Below are 16,580 nucleotides of genomic sequence, written 5' to 3' on the forward strand. Positions count from 1 at the left end.
TAGTCACCTGTTCTGTCTTTCTTCATGCAGCTTTGAGTTACTGTTTAGGGTCCTGTCATTTCGGCCAGAAGTACGCCCTTTAGCGTTTCTCATACAGGACGTCTACTTGCGATCAACTCTCTCAGGTCTTACTTATCAGGAAATATCTCACTTTCCCCTTTGTTTTTGGAAGACAGTTTTTCTGGATACAGAATACTTGGTTGACAGCGTTTTGTTTTTGTCTTTCATGACTTTAAGTATGTCATCCTACTGCCTTCTGGTCTCCATGTCTTCTTTTTTTTTTTCAACGTTTATTTATTTTTGGGACAGAGAGAGACAGAGCATGAACGGGCGAGGGGCAGAGAGAGAGGGAGACACAGAATCAGAAACAGGATCCAGGCTCCGAGCCATCAGCCCAGAGCCCGACGCGGGGCTCGAACTCACGGACCGCGAGATCGTGACCTGGCTGAAGTCGGACGCTTAACCGACTGCGCCACCCAGGCGCCCCATGGTCTCCATGTCTTCTAATGAGAAATCTGCCTGAAACCTTTTTGAGGATCTCTCGTATGTGACAAGTCGGTATCTCTCTCGCTGCTTTAAAGATTTTCTCTGACCTTGGCCCTTGATAGTTTGATTATAATGTGTCCTAGTGGGGACCTCTGAGTTTATCCTGCTTGGAATTTGCTGAGACTCCTGGATATACAGATTCATACCGGTCATCACATTTGGGGAGTTTGGGGCCATTATTCCTTCAAATGTGTGTACGTCCCATTCTCTCTCTCCTCCTTCTGGGATGCCCACGATGTGCATGTGAGTCGTCCTGATGGTGTTCCCTAGGTCTCCCTCGCCCTTCCCTTCTTCTTCATTCTTTTTATTTTTGCTTCTCAAACTGGGTGATTTCAATGGCTTCGTCTTCCAGCGCGCTTAAACGTGTTGTAGGATCTCCCTGGTGAATTCTTCATTTCAGCCACTGTACTTTCCAGCTCCAGATTTCCTATTTGGTCCCTTTTCACAATTCCTGTCTCCTTACTGGAATTCCCTCTTTGTACCTTGTTCCCCTGATTTCCTTTAACTTGTTGCACAAATTAAAGATGTTGATTTAACATCTGTGTCTATTAATTCCAGTGTGTGGACTTCTTCAGAGCTGGTTTCTGTATAAATCTCTTTTTCCCCTAAGAACAGGCCATATTTTCTATTTCTTGGAATACTTTGTACTTTTTTGTTGAAGACTGAACGTTCTGAGTGTAATGTAACTCTTCAGATCACATTCTCCTGGGGCGTCTGGTGGGCTCAGTCAGTGGAGCACACAACTCTTGATCTCAGGGTTGTGAGTTCAAGTCCCACGTTGGGTACAGAGACTACTTAAAAATAAAAAATCTTAAAAAAAAAAAAAGACCACACTCTCCCGCTCCTCATGAATTGTTGAGTTTTGCATATTGAAGGCTAATCTTCCATTTGTTTAGTGACTTTTCCAAACTATTTATGCAAAGTCTTTATTTCTTGTTACATGTGGTCATTGAATTTCTGGTTCCATTATTTGTGTGATCATTCAGTGACTTAATAGAAATTTCCTTAAATGTGAATATGTATATCCTCCGGTAGATGCCACAATTAGGAACAAAAGGCAAAACCCAGCAAACTACACTCAGAACTAGTAGGAGGAAGGAAGTAACAAAGGTTAGTGTGGAAATAAGTGACACGGAGAGTACAGAAATAGAGAAAATCGATGAAATCAAAAGTTAGTTCATTAAAAGTACCAACAGAATCAACGCACCTCTTTTTAGTCAGATTGACTAAGAAAAAAGAGAGAAGACTCAAATTATGAAAATCACAAGTCAAGTGAGGGTATTACTATTAATTTTACAGAAATAAAAAGGATTACAAAAGCATGCTAAAAGCAATTGTACAGCAACAAATACAGGGTAACCTAAATGCAATGGAGAAACTCCCAGCACGCAAGCTACCAAAACCGAGTCAAGAAGAAATACAAAATCTGAATAGACAAAAAACAAGAGATTGAATCCGTTATGGAAAACCTCCCAACAAAGAGAAGGCCAGGAGAGAGGGCTTCCCTGGTGAATTCAATTAAACATTTTAAGAAGAATTAACTTCCCAACTCTTCCAAAAAAATAGAAGGGGAAATATCCTAACTCATTGCCAATTCCAAAGCCAGAAAGACACTATAAGAAAACTACAGTTCAGGGGCGCTGGGGGGGCTCAGTCGGTTTAGCATCTGACTCAGGTCAGGTGATGATCTCAGGGTCATGAGATCAAGCCCTGTGTTGGGTTCCACATTGCAGGTGGAGCCTGGTTGGAATTCTCTCTCTCTCTCTCTCTCTCTCTCTCTCTCTCTCTCTCCCCCCCTCCCCCACTCACACTCTCTCTCTCAAGACAAACTTAAAAAAGAAAACTACAGGGGCGCCTGGGTGGCTCAGTCGGTTAAGCATCTGACTTCAGCTCAGGTCACGATCTCGTGGTCCGTGAGTTCGAGCCCCGCGTCGGGCTCTGGGCTGATGGCTCAGAGCCTGGAGCCTGCTTCCGATTCTGTGTCTCCCTCTCTCTCTGCCCCTCCCCCATTCATGCTCTGTCTCTCTCTGTCTCAAAAATAAATAAAAACATTAAAAAAAATTAAAAAAAAGAAAACTACAGTTCAATACCCTTGTGAGTATAGGTGTCGAAATCCTCAACAAAATACCAGCAAACTGAATTCAGAAGCATCTTGAAAGGATTACACACCATGACCAATTGGGATTTACTCCTGGAACACAAGGGTGATTCAATATCCAGAAATCAATCAATGTAATACACCACATTTACAGAATGAAGGGAAAAAAACACACACGATCATCTCAATTGGTGCAGAAAAAGCATCCTTCTTTCGTGATAAAAACTCTCAACGAACTAGGAATAGACAGGAACTTCCTTGACATGATAAAGGTCACCTATGACAAGTTCACAGCTAACATCACACTCAATGGTGAAGGGCTGGAAACTTTACTCCGGAACAAGACGAAGACACTCACTCTCAACATTCAACTCGGCACCAAGAGTGCTAGCCAGAGCAATTAAGCAAGAAATAGATATAAAATCATGGAAATTGGAGAATTAAATTATCTCTATTTGCAGATGACATGATCTGATATGTAGAAAACCCTAAAGATTCCCCCCAGAACACTTCTAGGACTGACAAATGAATTCAGCAAAATCGGACACAAAACCAACACACTAAAGTCAGTTGCAACTTGGGACCTGGGTGGCTCAGTCGTTTGAGCATCCGACTTCGGCTCAGGTCATGATCTCATGGTTCATGAGTTCAAACCCCACGAAGGGCTCTCTGCTGTCTGCACTGAGCCTGCTTCAGATCCTCTGTCCCCCTCTTTCTCTCTGCCCCTCCCCCCTCTCAAAAATAACTAAACACTTTTTTAAAAACTCAGTTGGATCTATATGCATTCGCAAAGAACACTGGCAAAAGGAAATTAAGGAAACAATTCCATCTACGATAGCATCAGAAAAGAATACTTAGAAATAACTTCAACCAAGGAGGATGGCGACTCCTACGATGTAAACTACAAGTGTGTTTCAGCCTCTGTGGAAAGGCATCTGTGTTCATGGATTGGAAGGTTTAATACTGTTACGATGTCAGTACTACCCTAAGTGATCTACAGATTTGAAGCAATGTGTTCCATGGTGTTTTTGAAGAAACAGAAAAATCTATCTTAAAATTCATATGGAGGGGCACCTGGCTGGTTCAGTTGGTAAAGCACGTGACTCTCGATCTCAGAGTTGTGAGTTCAAGCCCCATGCTGGGTGTAGAGACTACTTAAAACAAATCTTTAAAAAATAATAATAATAATAAGGGGCGCCTGGGTGGCTCAGTTGGTTAGGCGTCCGACTAAGGTTCGGGTCATGATCTCCCGGTTCATGAGTTTGAGCCCCATGTCGATCTCTGTGCTGACGGCTCAGAGCCAGGAGCCTGCTTCGGGTTCTGTGTCTCGCTCTCTCTCTCTCTGCCCTCCCCTCACTTGCGCTTTGTCTCTCTCTGCCTCTCAAAAATAAATATTTTAAGATAATAATAATAGATAAAATTCATATGGAATCACGAGGGAACTGAATAGACAAAATATATACTGAAAAAGAACAAAGTTGGTCTCACACGTCCTGATTTCAAAACTTACTACGAAGCTACAGCGATCAGGAGTGTGGTATTGGCTCAAGGACAGACACACAGACCACTGGGATAGAATCGAGTGTCCAGAAATAAACTCTCGTATATGTGGGCAATTGATTTTCAACAGGTGAAAAGACCATCTCAATGGAGAAAGGGTGTCTTTTGAACAAACGGTGCTGGGAAAACTGGATCTCCACGTGCAAAGTAGTGAAGTTGTAAAGTTGTACCCTCCCCGTGTGCCCATCGACGGATGAACCAAATGTTGCGTATACACAGTGGAATATTAGCATTGGAAGGAACGAGGTCCTGACACCTGCCTCCAACTACAACAGGATGAGCCTCGAAAACACTACCCTCAGCGAAACAAACCAGACACAAACGGCCACAGGCTGTGATTCCACTCGTAACAGCTGTACAGATAGGCACGTGAAGACCACAGGTCACCGTGGCCTGAGGGACGAGGGGTGGGGAGTTTCATGGGTACAGAGTTTTTGTTTGGGATGATTAAAAAGTTCTGGAAATAGGGGCGCCTGGGTGGCTCAGTCGGTTAAGTGTCCGACTCTTGATTTCAGCTCAGGTCATGATCCCGGGGTCGTGGGATAGAGCATCACGTTGGGCTCTGCACTGAGCAGGCGCTCTGCTTGTGATTCTCTCTCTCCCCCCCCGCCCCTCCCCCACTCGTGCACGCTCTCAAAACACAAATGGTGACAGTGGGTGCACAACAACGTGAGCGTACCTGATGCTACTGGACTGTACCACTTAGCCATTGTTCAAATGGAAAACCTTACCTTAGGTATATTTTACCCCAATAAGACTTTTTCCCCCCAAAGGCTTGTTTTTTTAAGTGTTCTCTAAACCCAGCGTGGGCCTCCACCTTCCAACCCAGAGATCAAGAGTTGCACGCTCTCCTGACCGAGAGCCATAAAGCCTTTCTTCAAAGGACTTGTCAGCGCCCTGTGCGGCACGGTTCACTGTAAGTTTACCCGGTGATTGGGTGGTCATTGCGGCGGCTGTCCCCTTTCATTCCAAGCAAATTTTAAATGACCCTATTTCTGTGACAGCTAGTATCCACTTGGGGCCAGGCTTCTAAGTCCCAAGGGGGAGGGGTACCTTCCCTGTTGTTTCCATTTCAAAGAGATCCTCTGAGACTATCACGAAAAACGTTGCTGGAAGGCAAAACTGGCCCGAGGCTTGTTTATAGCTTTTCAAACAGTTGCATCCATCTCAAAGGGACAGAAAGAACTTACTAGTTTTCTATAGGAAATGCTCTAAGAGAAAGGAGTGGGAAGTCTTTTTCCATGTTAACAGCAAGGAAAATTCAAGTTTGATTTGTAATTCTGCTTACTACACGTAGAGGAAAAACGTTAGGGGAGAGGGAAGAGTCAGTGCAAAGGCCCGGGGGTGGACACGGACAGAGTCACAGGAACCGAAGAGAGGGAGGAGGGCAGGGAGGAGGAGGGGCAGAGCGGGCTTCCCACTGAGAAGCAGTGGGCTTTCTTCCCCCGTGAAGGGTGTGGGAGGGGCCTCGGACTCCGTGAGCAGGGGTGCGGGGCACGCAGAAGCGTGGAGAGCAGAGCCGATGCGAGCCGCTGCAACACCCGGAGAGGCCAGGGGGTCGCCCTGCTGGTGGGGAGGCACAAGGGGTTCGGGGCGGGGCGAGGCAGGGGCGGGGCGTGTCCTCGGATCCGGGTCCGGGAGGCGGGGCGGACCCGGGGGAAGGGGTGGGAGTGGGAGGGGGTGGGGGTGGGAAGGGGCGGGGGCGGGGCGTGTCCTCGGATCCGGGTTCGGGGGCGGGGCGGACCCGGGGGAAGGGGTGGGGGTGGGAGGGGGTGGGGGTGGGAAGGGGCGGGGGCGGGGCGTGTCCTCGGATCCCGGTCCGGGGGCGGGGCGGAACCGGGGGGGAGGGGGTGGGGGTGGGAGGGGGTGGGGTGGGAAGGGGCGGGGCGGACCCGGGGAAGGGGGGGTGGGCAGGGGCGGGGCGGGGGCGGGGCGTGTCCTCGTATCCGGGTCCGGGGGCGGAGCGGACCCCGGGGAGGGGGTGGGGGTGGGAGGCGGCGGGGCGGGGGCGGGGCGTGTCCTCCGATCCGGGGCGGGGGCGGGGCGGACCCGGGGGAGGGGGTGGGGGTGGGGGTGGGAAGGGGCGGGGCGGGGGCGCGGCGTGTCCTCGGATCCGGGTCCGGGGGCGGAGCGGACCCGGGGAAGGGGTAAGGGTGGGAGGGGGTGGGGGTGGGGTGGGGCGGGGCGGGGCGGGGGCGCGGCGTGTCCTCGGATCCGGGCCCGGGGGGCGGGGCGAACCCCGGGGGAGGGGGTGGGGTGGGAAGGGGCGGGGCGGGGGCGGGGCGTGTCCTCGGATCCGGGGCGGGGACGGGGCGACCCCGTGGGGATGGGGTGGGGGTGGGAAGGGGCGGGGCGGGGGTGGGGCGTGTCCTCGGATCCGGGGCGGGGACGTGGCGAACCCGGGGGGATGGGGTGGGGGTGGGAAGGGGCGGGGCGGGGGCGGGGCGTGTCCTCGGGTCCGGGTCCGGGGCGGACCCGGGGGAGGGGGTGGGGTGGGAAGGGGCGGGGCGGGGCGTGTCCTCGGATGGGGGGGAGGGGGCGGGGCGTGTGCTTGGGGCCCGGGGCGGGGATGGGGTGGGGGGGGGTAGCCTCAGATCCGGGGAAGGGGGTGGGGCGCGGGCTCGGGTCCCGGGGTCGGGGAAGGGGACGGAGCCAGGTGACCTCGTGGTCATCCGCCCACCCCAACCCCCTATCCCCCAAGGCGATTCCGAGGTCCGGTTTGAGCACGGGTCTCGAGGGCAGGTTGGGGAGGGTCGTCGCGCGGCGCGGGGGAGGCAGCCGAAGCGGGCGTGGCGGGGCGAGGGAGCAGCTGCTGGGGTTGGACCCGGCGACCTCGGACGCCCCCCGAGCGGCTGGGGGGGGGGAGGGAGCTGTCCCGTGGGAGGGGGCTGGGGCTCGGCTTCCGGCCCCGGAGGGAGAGAGTCCTGCGCCACGTCTGTCGCGGGGAGGGGGCGGCCCTGTGAGCCCTCCCGAGTCCTGTGGGGGCGGGCCTCGGGGGCCAGGGAGGTGGTTCAGGTCCCCCCTGCCCCCCAGCCCCGCTTTGGCCTTTTCCGGGGGAAACGTCTTTGAGGACATCTCGCTTTTCTCGGCTCCTGCAAGTGGCTCTCTCGGCGCCCCCCCCCCCCCCCCCGTAGCGCCGGCCCTGACCCGCGAGGGACCCCCCCCCCCCCCGCCCCAGGGTACGGGCGCGCCCCGGAGCAGCTGCGGGGCGCAGGAGCACGGCTGCGCCCTGGTGGGATCCCCAGGCGGAGGGGGTCCCCGAGGAGGTGACCGCCCGTCCCCCTCTGGGAGAACTCGCTCCAAAGAGAAAGCCCGGCGCACGCAAACGAGGCCTGAAATGTATCTTTTAAAAATCTTTTGTGCGGCTGATTTTTAATTATCATACTGAAAAATTGCCACTTTTATTTGCGTGGACGGTTTCGTGGACTGTTGGGAGAGTCGTCGCTCGACCGGGTTCGGAGCAGTTCCGTCACCCCAAGGACCGCCTCCTGCCGTGGCTGGTAGACCCCCCCCACCCCCCCACCCCCCCTCCACCCCCCCTCCACCCCCCTACCCCCCCTCCACCCCCCTCACCCCACCTCATCACCCCTCATCCCCCTTCACCTCTGCTCACCCCCTTCACCCCTTCACACCCCTCTTCACCACCCTTCACCCCTTCTTCACTCCCCCTTCACCCCTCACCCCCTCGTCCCTCCTTCACCTCTCCCTCACCCCTTCCACCCCCCCTCACCCCCCACCCCCTTCGCCCTGAAGCCCTGCTCTGGTCCCCCCGGCGGCCGGCGGCTGCGGTGGCTGGGTCTGCCCTGGGCCCTGGCCCCGCCCTCCAAGCGGCTGCCGCAGCAGCAGGCCTCGATTCACCCGGGCGCTTGTGTGTGAATCCACAGCTTGTTCCTCTCGGTGCCTCGGTGTCCCGCGGTGTAGACGGGTGGCCGTTCACGCACTGAAGGACGGTCGGTTGTTGCCTCCTATTGCACACAAAGCTTCCTACCACGTTCGTGCCCGGTTGTTGTGTGAGCGTGCATCCCGTGTCCGGGTGACCGGCCAGGGCTGGGTTTGCCACGTCCCGTGTCCGGTGGGAAGCGGGAGTCCGGGGGCCGCTGCCCGCCTGCTCCCTCCACAGCTGCTCCCTGGCCTCCCGCAGGCCGTGCGGGCGCCTCATCGGGGCTGGGGGGTGGGGGGCTCCCCGGCGTCTAATGACACCGAGGTCCTCTCGTGGCCTCTTCGTCGTCCCCGCATCCGCTTTGGATCAAGACCTTTCCTACCTGCCGGTAGTGCTGTCTCAGTGTGGACACTCTGCGTCCCTCCTCCGACACGGGGTTCACGGCCCCTGTTTCCTGTCGTTCTCTTGACAGTGTCTCTGGGGGAGCAAAAGTCTGCGTTGGGATGAAGTCCAGTTTATCAGTTTCTTCTCCGATGGCGTCTCTCCAAACTCCGAGCAAGCCCATGTCGTGAAGATCACGTCCCGTGACCTCCTGCGTAAGTTGTGTATGTTGTGCACTTAAACCCGGGACTCCCTTTGAGCTTACCTTCGCCCGAGGTGTGGACTGGAGGTACAGGCTCCCCCCTCGCGCGTGGGGGACACTGGCCCAGTTCCATTTGCTGAAATAGCTGCTTGTCCTACGCTGAGCCGCACTCACACGGCTGCCAGAGTTTTCCGTGGCTCTGTTTCTGGACCACCCATCTGGTCGGCCCCCGGGTCCCTCTAACACCAGTCCCACCCTGTGTTGCTCAGCAGCTGTGTGGTCAGTGTTCCAATCAGGTGGCTTCCAGCAGTTTTGTTCTCTTTCCAGTTGTTTTACTTCTAGTTCCATTGCCCTTACATATGCATCTTAGAATTTGCCCATCTCTGTCTACAAAAAAAAATCTTGCTGGAATTTCGCCTCGTGATGTGTGAAGTCTATAGATCACTTTGAGGAGAACTGACATCTTTGCTATGCTGAGCCTTCAGATTCATGAACGTGGTAAGCCTTTCTATTTATGTAGATCGTATCTGATTTCTTTCAACAGCATTTTGTCGTTTTCAGTACTCAGAACCTTTTCGTACTTTGCTAGATTTGCACCTAGACGTTTTGGGAAGCTTTTGTAAAAACTGGTAGTCTTAAAATTTTGGTCTCCAATTATTCATTGCTTGTATCTATCTGGGCATACAGTTGATTTTGATGTGTCAATCTCGTATCCTGCAACCTTGCTTAAACTCACTTACTGGTTCTAAGAGTTTGGTTCTGTTTAAAAAATAGATTCCCTGGGATTTTCTACACAGATCGCTGCATCGTCTGCAAATAAGGACGGCTTTATTCTTCCTTCCCAATCAATATGCCTTTTATTTCCTTTTCTTGCCCCATTGCACTGGCTGGAGTTTCTAGCACTGTGTGAAATAAGAGTGCTGAGGGAGGGCACCCTGGCCGTGATCCTAATCTCAGGTGGAAGCATTCAGGCTTTCACATGAAGTACGATTTAGCTGTAGGACTTTTATCAATGCCCTTTGTCAGGTTAAGGAAGTTTGCTGGATATAGAAATCTGAACAATGATTCTTTTCTTTTTTTTTTTTTTTTAAATTTTTTTTTTTTCAACGTTTATTTATTTTTGGGACAGAGAGAGACAGAGCATGAACAGGGGAGGGGCAGAGAGAGAGGGAGACACAGAACCGGAAACAGGCTCCAGGCTCTGAGCCATCAGCCCAGAGCCCGACGCGGGGCTCGAACTCACGGACCGCGAGATCGTGACCTGGCTGAAGTCGGACGCTTAACCGACTGTGCCACCCAGGCGCCCCAAATGATTCTTTTCTTTCAGCACCAAAAAGATACTGTATTAGCGATAAGAAAGTCCGGCATTCAAATCATCGTTCTTCTATAGGTAACACATCATTTTTCTCTGGCTGCTTTTAAGATTTTTTTTCTGTGTTTTTAGTTTTCAGCAATTTGATTATAAAGTGTCTTGGTGTGGGGACGCCTGGGTGGCTCAATCAGGTAAGTGTCCAATTTCAGCTCAGGTCATGATCTCACAGTTCGTGAGTTCGAGCCCCGCATCGGGCTCTGCGCTGACAGCTCGGAGCCTGGAGCCCGCTTCGGATTCTGTGTCTCCCTCTCTGTCTGACCCTTCCTTGCTTGTGCTTTGTTTCTCTCTCAAAAGTAAATAAACATAAAAAAATTTTTTTAAGTGACGTGGTGTGGATTTTTTTCAGTTTTTCCTGGGTGGGATTTGTTCTGTTCTTTTAAATTATAAGTTTATGTCTTTCACCAAACTTGTGAAGCTTTCAGCCATAATCTCCTTAAATATTTTTTCGGTCTCACGGTCTTTCTCCTCTCTTTCTGGGACTCTAATGAAACAAACATTAGCTCTGTCGTCCCGTAGGTCCCTGAGGCGGTTCATTTTTTTAAATCTTCTCTCTTGCTCAGATGAATTTCCGTTGCTGTGTCTTCAAAGTTCATTGACTCTCTTGTCTCAATTCTGGTATTCGATCCCTCCATGAGGGTCTTTTTCCCTTTTGGTTATTCTACTTTTCAATTCCAAAATTTCCATTTGCCTCTTTTTTTTTTTTCTTATGTCTTTCCCTTTGCTGAGCCGTCCTATTTCAATTTGTGTCAAGACTTTTTGCAGTTTCTGGTTAAAGCATTTTAATAGCGCTTGAAAGTCCCTGTCAGATCATTCAAACATCAGTGGTATCACATCATCTGTGTCAGTTGTCTTTACCCACGTGAACTGAGATTTCATGTTTTTCCAAAACTTAATCTCATGGGCTAATTTCCCTAGGTTTCTTTCTCTCCATTATTTTCCTGGTACTTTCCAGTTACCTGAGGTTCCTTTTTCTTCCACCAGAAACTGTCCACTTCTGCATTTGTGACGCATTTGGGGCCAAGTGGCAGGACTCAGAGGAAAAACTTCTGCTAATTATCAGGTTCAGCACGGTTCCAGGATCCAAGATCAATATACAAAAACCAGCCACATTTCTTTATGTTAGCAATGAGCAATCCAGCGATAAAATTGAGAAAAAATTCCATTCACAACAGCATTGAAAAGAAAGTAACTAGGAGTTTAACAAACAGAGTGTAAGACTTGAACACTATGCAGCATTTCTTTTTCTTTTTCTTTTTTTGTAATAATGATCTATTTTTGAGAGAGACAGAGCGAGAGGAGAGGAGGGGCAGAGAGAGAGGGGGACACAGAATCCGATGCAGGCTCCAGGCTCCGAGCTGTCAGCACAGAGCCCGACGTGGGGCTCGAACCCACGAACCAGGAGATCATGACCTGATTCAAAGTCGGATGGTTGACTGAGCCACTCAAGTGTGTCTCTTTGTTTATTTTCGAGAGAGAGAGAGAGAGCGCACAATCGAGGGAGGGGCAACAAGAGGGAGGGAGACCCAGAATCCGCGGCAGCCTCCAGGCCCCGAGCTATCAGCATAGAGCCTGACGCAGGGCTCGAACCCACAGACCATGAGATCACCACCTGAGCCGAAGTCGGACGGTTAACTGAGCCACCTAGGCGTCTCCACAGCATTTCTAACTGATATTAACGAAGATCTAGATAAATACAGAGACACCCACTGTTAATGGGCTGGAGAACTCAATATTGTTCAAGTGGCAATATTCCCCAAATTGATTAATAGATTGAATGCAATCCTTCTCAAAATGAGAGTATTTTGGGGTTTGGGGAGCAAAATTAGCAATCTGATCGTAAAACTTGCATGGACATGCAGAGGACACAGGACAGCCAAACAATTCTGAAAGGGAACAAAGTTGGAGAATTTACGCATTCCAATTTGAAAACTTACTACACAGTAACAGCAATAAACACAGCGTCTTCTGACATAAGGGTTGACATATGGGTTAACGGAACCGCACTGAGAGTCCAGAAATAGATTCATAGGTTTATCGTCAATTGATTTTTGACAAAAGTGCCACGGCTTTCAAGGGGGAAATGCTCTTTTCAGCAAGTGGTGCTATGACAATTGGAAACTCATGTAAAAACAGAATTTGGACCCCTACCTTACGCCGCACAAAAATTAACTCGAAATCAACCATAAACCCGGGTGTAAGATCTAAAGCTATAAGATTTTTGAAAGGACACATACGAGAAAATCTTTGTGACCTCGAGACAGGCAGTGTTCTTAGGTGCAACGCCAAAAGCAGGAATCCACGAAAGATGAATCCGAGTTGATCAATAGTGCAGATTCTGTGCTTCGAGTGACGATAAGATAACGAAACTGGGATAAAATGTTTGCAGGTCGGATGTAATAAGGGGTTTGTCTTTAGGACACTTGCCGCTCAAATACAAGACAAACGTACGCTTTAGATTATTAGGTGTATTTTACAACAATTAAAACCAGATATAAAATTTAAAACAGTAATCATAAGACAACCAAGCAAGTAAAAAAAAAATAGGCAAAAAAAAGTTAGCCATTTCATCAAGGAAGGAGGAGGAACGCCGGGTATCTTCTTTGGTGAAACGTCTAATCCAATTTGCAAAGATGCTCGGCACCAGTAGTGACTAGGAAAATCCAAACTGAAAGCGAACGCGTCACCACCTCGCACACACCAGGGTGGCTGTACCACGAGGAAGGCCCGACGCAAGTGTTGACAAAGGTACGGAACACCGGGACCCTCCTACGTCGCTGGCGGGAAAGTGAAACGTGCAGCCAATTTCTTCCAAAGTCGACATAAACTTCCCACACGACCCAGGATTCCACTCCCAGGTGTTTACCCAAGAGGAACGACAACGTGTGCACCCAAGAGCTCGTACGTGAAGGTTCACAGCAGCTACGTTCGTAATAGTCACACTGTGGAAACAACCCGAATACCCATCGACTGGTGAACAAACCACGTGTGGTGTATCCACGCCACGAAGCATCAGGACGGGGACCGACACGGGCGAACTTCGGGACGACTATGCTCGGTGAGAGCAGCCGGACAGCAAACACCCCACGTGGCGCAATTCCGTGTGCGTGGAACGTGTGCAAAAGGCAAGTCTGTGAGGACAGAGAGGGGGTGGCTGTGGATGGTCCAGGAGACCTTGGAGGCGAGGGCAGCGTTCTAAGTTGGACTGTGGTGGTGGTTGCACAACTGGGTAAATTTACTAAAATCATTGGCTGGTGGGTGGATCACTGAAACTGTTGAAAGTGGGTGGATTTTATGGTATGTAAATTACACCTCAATAAAGCTGTTTTAAAATACTTCTCAGGGTTTTTCTTTTTTAGATTTCCATTTAATTCTCTGAGCAATGTTTAAAGTGGCTCAGAGCATGCGTTTAAGAAGTTTTTCATTAAAAATTTAGCTGAAAGCAAGAACCTGACCTGGACCCTGCCCCTGGGGCCGTGCCCTGGTGGAGGTCTGCGCCCGGACCGTCCCTCCCACGTTCCCCCCGCCCCCTGGCAGGGTGGCCACCCCAGCACCCTGTCCACCCCCCTGTGCACCGCGGGGCCACCAAGCGCTGAGCACTCCCCACCCGCCTTTCCCAGGACTGCGGGCCCTCCTGCCCCTCCCCACCCGCTTCAGGACCACCACCACCTCCTCCTCCGGGAGGTCCTCCTGGATCACAGCTCCAACACCACCTCTTCCCACTCCCCGCCCCGCCCCGCCACGCACACCACACTCACCGCACACCAGACACCGTACACACACACACACGCACACCACATGGTGTGTCTACCGTCTTGCACACTGGGCCTCCTTCTGTAGGGACCTCGCAGAGCTTGGCCAGTTTGGAGGCTGCGGGGGGGGGGGGGGGGGGGGGGGAAGGGCGGAGGATGGGGCCCGGGCCGGCCTGGCTGGAGGGAGCAGAAGGCCCCAGGCCCAGGACGTGCCAGCCTTCAGAGACGTGGAGACCTGGACCGTTGCTCCCTGCCTGCCTCCCCGTGTGGGCCCAGAGGGGCGAGAGAGGTTGGGGGGCCCCCAGGTCGCGGCCGGTGGGCAGGGCCCGTGTGTCGTCACCTGGGCTCTGATGGCAGAGGAGGTTGGGGGCGTCTGACCGGGTCCCGCCGGCAGCTGCCCACCCGGACGGGCACAGCTGAGTGGCGGGCGTGAGGGGAGCAGAACCCGGGGGCCCGCGGGGAGTGGGGAGCAGGGCCCAGGGGGTGTGGCCCCAGGGAGGCGCCAGGCACATCGTCCACGGTGGGGCTGGGTGAGCAGCACAGGCCGCGGTGGACGTGGCCCCGAGGCCTGGGCCACAAGTGCCCCCACCCCCCCAGCTGCCTTGGGCTCTGCCCTCCCAGGACACCTGCCTCCAGGCCGGGGCTCACCCGCTCCCGCCCCGTGGCCTCCAGAGATGGGACTGCTGCGGTGGGCCGGGGAGCGAGGCGACCGACGCCCTGGCCACGTGGCCACGCGAACCTACTGTGCGCCGGCCCCTGCCTTCCTGGAACCTGGCGGGCCCCACCAGCCCCGGGGTCCCCACCTCCAGCCCCTTTCTGCCCAGGCGGGAGTCAGGCGGGGGAACCCGGTGCACCCAGAACCAGGCTTTCTGTGGGTCGCGGGGCCAGGGAGGCCCTCGCGGGGGCTGGGTTCGCGGTCCCGGAGACGGTGTGCCAGCTGGTCCTCCTCCGCCTGCTTCCCCCCTCCCCCCACACCGGGGTGGTGGCCGGACCCCGGTTTCCCTGGGCTGCCGCTGTTGGTTCCAGCGCCCCGGCTCCGGCTCCGGGCGCCCACAGCTAATCCGCCCATCAGCTCTTGATAGCTGCAGGCCGCAGCCCGGTATGGGGGTCAGGTGCTGGGCTGGGTGGCCGCGTGAGGTGAGAACGGGGACAGGATGTCCCAGAGACGAACCAGCACGGGGGTGGGGAGGTCAGTGGGGCATAGGTCTGAGTCCTGGATCGCCCCTGGGCCTCGAGTCCCTGCTCACCACGGGCAAGAGGCCCCCTCGGGCCGGGCCGGGTCTCTTGCACTGGCCTGAACCAGAGCGGGCCTTTGCGGGCTGGCGGGGGCTGCCTGGGTGCGCGGACGGGGTCCTCTCAGGCCTCCATCCCTCCTTGGGTGTCACCGACCTTGTACCTTCCAAAGCACCCGAACCCACCCCATCTTGGTCTCCGAGGACACGCGGCCCGGCCGCTGAAGATCCCCCCCCCCCCCCCCACCTCCGAGGGGACTTGGCCCGGTCTGCCCCACCCCCAAAGCCTGCACTCCCCACCTCCTCACCCTGCAGCTCCCCTCGGCTCCTAGGCCCCACCTCCTCCTCAGATCTCAGCCCTCTGGGAACCCCTGCTTCCTATGACCCCAGTGCCCTCACGGTGGCTCCCTGGCCGTGAACTCTGTGAGGCCCAGCAGGGGCCCAGGGATGTTCTTGAACACACTTCGGGGCTCCGGGCAGTCGACGAGCCTGGTTCACAGGTGACAGCACTGCCACCCAGAGCTGGGGGGGGGGGGAGGGCTAGGGGGCAGGGCCTGGCCCCTTGCTCTGTCTCCTCTCTTCCCCCCCCCCCCGCCGCATCCCCACCCCCACGTGCTGCCGCACCTCTGAGGGGTGTGTGGGTCACTAGGGGTGGAGAGCGCCCCAAGTCTCGGCAGCAGGCTCCGCCTGGGTGCACACGCACGTGGACACACGTGTGCACAAACCGTGCCACATCACACACACGTGCACATACACACGGGCGCCCCCCTCTCCACACCCACGCGCACACACACTTGGAACGTGCACAGGCACACACACCTACGAGCGCACTCACAGGTGCACACGGTAGGCACGTCGCACGCACCCTCGTGGGCATACACGTACCATTTTTGTGGCCCGATGGTTCTCCTGGCCCTTTCTAGAGGGGAGACTGAGGGGGCTGCCCCGAACTGGACTCGGGGACCCCGCAGCAGCCCCTGACCTGCTTCCGCGTTAGCCCAGGTCACCGGGCTAGCCGAGGGGCCTCCTCTGGGCCCCGGGTGTGGGATGCCCTCTGCCATTCTGGGCCCTGGTGCCGGGGTCCTCGGCACCCCACGTGCAGGATTGCCACCCCTGCTCTGTGCCGGCGCCCGCCTCTCCGCGGGAGGAGTGAGGGGGGCAGAGCTGCGGCAGGAGGGCCAGCCGGCCCCGGACTCTGGTCCGGAGCTGGCCCCGCTGGAGCGGGTTGTTGGGGGAATGCAGGCTGCGGAGCGGGTGTGGGGAGGAGCCCTGAGCCGCGTGCGCCCCGAGGAAACTCTGCAGCCCCTCCCACGCCTGCCCTCCTGCTCCTTCACGGAGCAAAACGGGTCGGGGCTCCTCTCTCTGCCTTTGGGCCTTTGCACCTGCTGTACCCGCTCCCAGAGCCCCTCTCCCTGATCTCTGCAGAGAAGCTGATGGTGACCCCTGAGAAACTCACCGCCCTGTCTGTCACATCCTAAACCTATCATGCCAACGTGCCTGGGTCACTGCCCCTCTGGCAGAGGTGAGCCCCCAGGAATCTGGACTGTCTGGTTCTCTCTG

The 16,580-nt window shown here is 54.5% G+C and overlaps 1 long non-coding RNA gene across 2 annotated transcripts; it reads left to right on the forward strand.

The window, feature by feature from the left end:
* The first annotated feature begins 6,811 nt into the window (after window positions 1-6,811).
* LOC147578808 (uncharacterized) lies at window positions 6,812-13,478 on the forward strand. Of its 2 annotated transcripts, XR_015253205.1 has the most exons (5): window positions 6,812-6,916; window positions 8,557-8,689; window positions 9,010-9,165; window positions 9,995-10,057; window positions 11,021-13,478. It is a non-coding gene; the product is annotated as an uncharacterized LOC147578808 (long non-coding RNA). The 2 variants fall into 2 exon arrangements; XR_015253204.1 differs by lacking the exon at window positions 11,021-13,478 and having other exon boundaries at window positions 9,995-10,364.
* Window positions 13,479-16,580: the final 3,102 nt, after the last annotated feature.

The sequence above is a fragment of the Puma concolor genome, chromosome B4 (genome assembly GCF_028749965.1).
Source record: "Puma concolor isolate L17-30 chromosome B4, mPumCon1.1.hap2, whole genome shotgun sequence".
Classification (NCBI taxonomy): Eukaryota; Metazoa; Chordata; class Mammalia; order Carnivora; family Felidae; genus Puma; species Puma concolor.